Below are 5360 nucleotides of genomic sequence, written 5' to 3'. Positions count from 1 at the left end.
AAAAAAAAAAAAAAAAAAAACCAAACAGATTAGATCAGACCAGTGGCAGAATTTTTTTTCTGGGTATTAATTCATTATAGCATTTTTAGGAAGTTTTAGCCATTTTATTTCACATTTCCCCCAAATCGCAGATAAATCAATGAAGAATGTCAGAATGATTCTGGGAAAATGTCTCTATAGACAATAGCCGGGGTGGGCAAGTGGTTGCAATGCACAGGTGTATCTGAGCCCACAGGATCTACTAAGACCAGGGCCACTCGCAACTCCCAGAGGTGGGTGCCATTCACTACCAGGTAAACAGCGATCTGTATAGTTAGTGCAAAGACTTCCAACAGATAACAGTACCTTGTTTTAAGGAAAGGGCACCTTTTTTTCATTTAACACAAAGTTGCTAAGAATTTACGAATGAGCTGAAGAGCTGACTGTAGTTTCTCTAGAGGATAGAGTGTGTACCACACTTACTTGTCTATTGGGCTAGATTAGGATCTAAGAAACCTGTAGCAGAGAGGGACTGTCTTCTAAATTTGGGGCAATGAATGGGATTCCCTGGTGTGATAGGCAGGATTCTACAGATCCCCCCTCAAGATTCCTGTCCCCTGGTTATTCAGTCGAGCACTGATCTAGGTCCTACCTTTTGGAAATACTCTGTGTAGAATCTAAAAAGAAAGGATTTGGCAGATGTAATTAAAATTCAAGTCAGTTGATATTAGGATACTGAGATTATCACCCAATCAAGTAGCCATTTAAAAGCAAGGTTTTTGGCTGGATGCAGTGGCTCATGCCTGTAATCCCAACACGTTGGGAGGCCAAGGCGGGCAGATCACAAGGTCAGGAGATTGAGACCATCCTGGCCAACATGGTGAAACTTCGTCTCTACTAAAAAGACAAAAATTAGCCAGGCATGGTGATGCGCGCCTGTAATCCCAGCTACTCTGGAGGCTGAGTCAGGAGAATCGCTTGAACCTGTGAGTCAGAGGTTGCAGTGAGCTGAGATCGAGCCATTGCACTCTAGCCTGGCTATAGAGCGAGACTCCATCTCAAAAAAAAAAAAAAAAAAGACAAAATTTCCTCTAGCTGGTAGTAGAACAGGAAGTTATGAGAGGCATTTGAGGCATTGCTGACTTGAAGACGGAGGAAGCCATGTGCTGAAGAATGCAGAGGCCTCCAGAGAGCTGCCTGTAGCCAGCGTCCAGCAAGGAGCTGAATTTGGCTAACAATCTAAATGAGCTTGGAAGTGGATTCTTCCTCAAAGCATGTGGATAAGAGCTCAGCTCAGCCAACACCTAGACTTTGCCCTTGCAAGACTTAGCTGAGAACCCAGACAAGCACATACAATGGGACTTAGGGAACTGTGAGATAATAAATGGTTGTGGCTTTAAACTGCTAAATGTGTAATGATTTGTTATGCAGCAATAGGAAACAAATATATTTGTTTCATGAAAGAACGGAGCTGGAGAGAACTTGGGACTCCCTCCAGAAGAGGGTTCTGTCAGATGTCTTGCATTATGTTGGTGGCGAGAACACATTTTCCCCACTTATGTATATAGAGACCTACTGGTGTAACACTACTGACCTTTCCCCACCTCTTGACTTACTTAGGAAGGAATGGAGTTATTAGGAAGGAGAAATGATATATCTATATACTTGTTCCTTCATTTGTTTTTCCCCTTGAGAGTGAACCTGTTGCCTAAGAGCTAGGTTCTGTTCTACACCATCAAATTCCAAGTTGTTTTTCTTTTCTTCTTTTCTTTCTTTTTCTTTTGAGACGGAGTCTCACTCTCTTGCTCAGGCTGGAGTGCAGTGGCATGATCTCAGCTCATTGCAACCTCCGCCTCCCAGGTTCAAGCGATTCTTCTGCCTCAGCCTCCCAAGAAACTGGGATTACAGGCATATGCCACCATGCCTGGCTAATTTTTGTATTTTTAGTAGAGACAGGATTTCACCATGTTGGCCAGGATGGTCTCAATCTCCTGACCTTGTGATCTGCCTGCCTCAGCCTCCCAAAGTGCTGGGATTACAGGTGTGAGCCACTGCGCCTGGCTGTCAAATTCCAAGTCTTACAAGGGCCTGTCAAGATCTAGTACTGCCTGTGACCATGGATGGGTAAGCATGGTCCAGAACTCAGGAAGAAGAGAGATGTATTAGTTCTGTTCTCAGGCTGCTAAAGACATACCCGAGACTGCGTAATTTATAAAGGAAAGAGGTTTAATTGACTCACAGTTCAGCATGGCTGGGGAAGCCTCAGAAAATGTACAATCATGGCAGAAGGGGAAGCAAACACGTCCTTCTTCACATGGCAGCAGGAATAAGAAGTGCTGAGCAAAGTGGGAAAAGCCCCTTATAAAACTATCAGATTGCATGAGAACTCAGTCACGGTCACAAGAACAGCATGGAAGTAATTGCCCCCATGATTCAGTTACCTCCCACCTGGTTCCTCCCATGAAACATGAGAATTATGGGGACAACAATTCAAGATGAGATTTGGGTGGGAATGCAGCCAAACCATGTCAAAGGATATAATTAATGGTCTCCCTCATCTCTCCCACCCCGGCCAGAAACCACATATAAACATGCAGCCCTGGAAGAATTGACCTAATCTGGTCACCTTTGAAAACTTAGAAAAGAGCTGCACTGGTAGACTGACTTGAGGAAAGATGCCTGCCTGCACTTGAAAAGCCCTGTAGGTAAGGCTTCCCATTCATGACTTAATAGTTGGATAGTGGTCTGCAAATTTGTCTAATACTGGGTGTTGTGGACTGAATTGTATTTCCTGCTGCCCACCCCAATTAAGAAGTCCTGATACCTCAGAATGTGACTGTATTTCTAGAGGGCTTTGAAGTGGTAATTGAATTACAGTGAAGTCATTAGGCTGGGCTCTAATGCAATATGACTGGTACACTTAAGAGGAAATTTATACACACACGTGGGCAAAGTAAAGACCACGTAGAGACACAAGGAGAAGACGGCCGTCTACTGACAGTGAGAAATGCCTCAGATGAAACAACCCTGCTGAAAGCTTGATCTTGGATTTCCAGCTTCCAGAACTATGAGAAAATAAATTTCTGTTGTTTAAGGCACCCAATCTGTGGTGCTTCATTATGTTGTACCTAACTAGCGAACACACTGGCCACCCAAGAGGAAGCTTGTCTTATACGACTTGCCTCTGTTTGATAGAACCTAATATACTATTCTAACTGCTAATTGTAAATAAAATAACAAATAAAAAAAAGTTACAGCCCATCTAAGGGACTCAGAAACCAAAGGAGAGAAGATCAAGCCAGTCCCCAGATGAAATGGCTTTTACCAAAGTAAAATTGATTGAGGTCTGTTTTTTTTTTTTTAAAAAAAAGTTACAAGAGCTCAAACTTCCTTGTCACCAATCCTGTTCCTTCCAAATCCATGACCATCCAGCCAAACCATGAGCAACTGCCCATGCATTAGTATAGGTCTATACTTCTGGCCATTTATCATGCCAGATATAGGAAACAAATATACTACTCAAAATCCCATCCATTGCAAGGCCATGACAGCAGATTATACAGACTCCTCTGTAATGAAGGACACTCCAGGAGGCCATGGGGTCTAATGGAGGTAAAGGAAGACAATGTAGCAGGAGTTGGTGTTGGGCAGGCTGCCGTGGCTCATGCCAGTTATCCCAGCACTTTGGGAGGCTGAAGCAGTAGGATTGCTTGAGACCAGGAGTTTGAGACCAGGCTGGGCAATATAGTGAGACCTTGTCTCTACTAAAAACAAAAAAGTTAGCTAGCCATGGTGGCAGGTGCCTGTAGTCCCAGCTACTCAGGAGGCCAAGGTGGGAGGATGACTTGAGCCTGGGAGGTCGAGGCTGCAGTGAGCTGTGATTGTGCCACTTCACTCCAGCCTGAGTGACAGAGTGAGACCCTGGCTCAGAAAAAAGTTGGTGTTGAAGAAGTCTTGATTCTTCTATGTGTGCTTGCTGGAGTATGCTTCTAGTGTGCTTGCTAGAGGCTGCATGTAGCATCCCTGTTTGCCATGGACACTGAGTATTACCGGATCTGCTGGATCTTAAGCACCGCACAGTAGAGCAGCATGTGATGTAAAGCATCCTGGACTTCCTGCAGAGCCTTCTCTCGCTCCAGTCCCTGCTCAAAACTAGCAGCATAGGCTGGGCACCGTGGGTCACGCCCGTAATCCCAGAAATTTGGGAGGCTGAGGTGGGTGGATCACTTGAGGTCAGGAGTTCAAGACCAGCCTGGCCAACATGATGAAACCACATCTCTACTAAAAATACAAAGAATGGCCACGCATTGTGGCACATGCCTGTAATCCCAGCTACTTGGGATGCTGAGGCAGGAGAATCTCTGGAACCTAGGAGGTGTAGGTTGCAGTGAGCCGACATCGTGTCATTGCACTCCAGCCTTGGCAACAAAATGAGGCACTGCTTCAAAGAAAGAAAAGGAAGGGAGGGAGGAAGGGAGGGAAGGAAAGGAAGGAAGGAAGGAAGGAAGAAAGGAAGGAAGGAAAACTAGCAGCTTTACAGGTAACCCCATCGAAGAAATATGTTGCCTCCAAGATCCAAATAGGCCTGCTAAGCACTGTGCCTGTTTTAGAGGGGAGTAGGTTGTATGAGGTACAACTTGTCTTTCATCTTAGAGGAGATATCTGTATGTACTTGAGACCACTGAATCCCCGGACACTTCATGCAGGTGGTGGGTTCTGAAGTCTTGTGGGGTTTGTCTCTCACCTTCTAGTTTGCATATGTCTTACTAAGCCGTGAAAGTGTTACTTGTTATTTCCTGCTCGTCAGATCCAATAACATCAACATAGTGACAAGATGATCAAGATCTCTGAAGACTGTATTATGGCAGAGTAGAACTGACAGGTTTGAAGCAACCTGAAGATATATGGTTGCTTTGCCAGCTGAAAGCAAACTGTTTCTGGGAGATGCTACATTTGGTATGGAGGAAAAGCGAAGGTTGATAGCTGCATGCCACATGCCAGGGGCATACTGATTTGCTCCAAGAAAGATACTGTATCTGGGAACAGCAGCTACAATTGGAGTCACCATCTGATAAAGTTTATGATAGTCCACAGTCATTCTCTGAGATGCATCTGATGTCTTCACAGGCCAAACTGCTGGGTTAAATGGGTATGTGATAGGTGCCATCACTCTTGCTACTTTTAATTTTTTGGTGGCAGCATTAATCTCTGTGCTTCCCTCAGGAATGTGGTATTTCTACTAGTTTATATTCTCTATAGGGAGGGGAAGTTCCAGAGGCTTTCACTTAGCTTTTCTTGTCATATTGGCCTTCAGTCTATCATTCAGAGAGCCTATGTGGGGATTCTGACACTATGTCAGTTTTCGCTTTTTTTTTTTTTTT

The sequence above is a fragment of the Cebus imitator genome, unplaced genomic scaffold, assembly GCF_001604975.1.
Source record: "Cebus imitator isolate Cc_AM_T3 unplaced genomic scaffold, Cebus_imitator-1.0 Scaffold552, whole genome shotgun sequence".
Taxonomy (NCBI): Eukaryota; Metazoa; Chordata; class Mammalia; order Primates; family Cebidae; genus Cebus; species Cebus imitator.
This window is presented reverse-complemented; position numbering follows the sequence as displayed.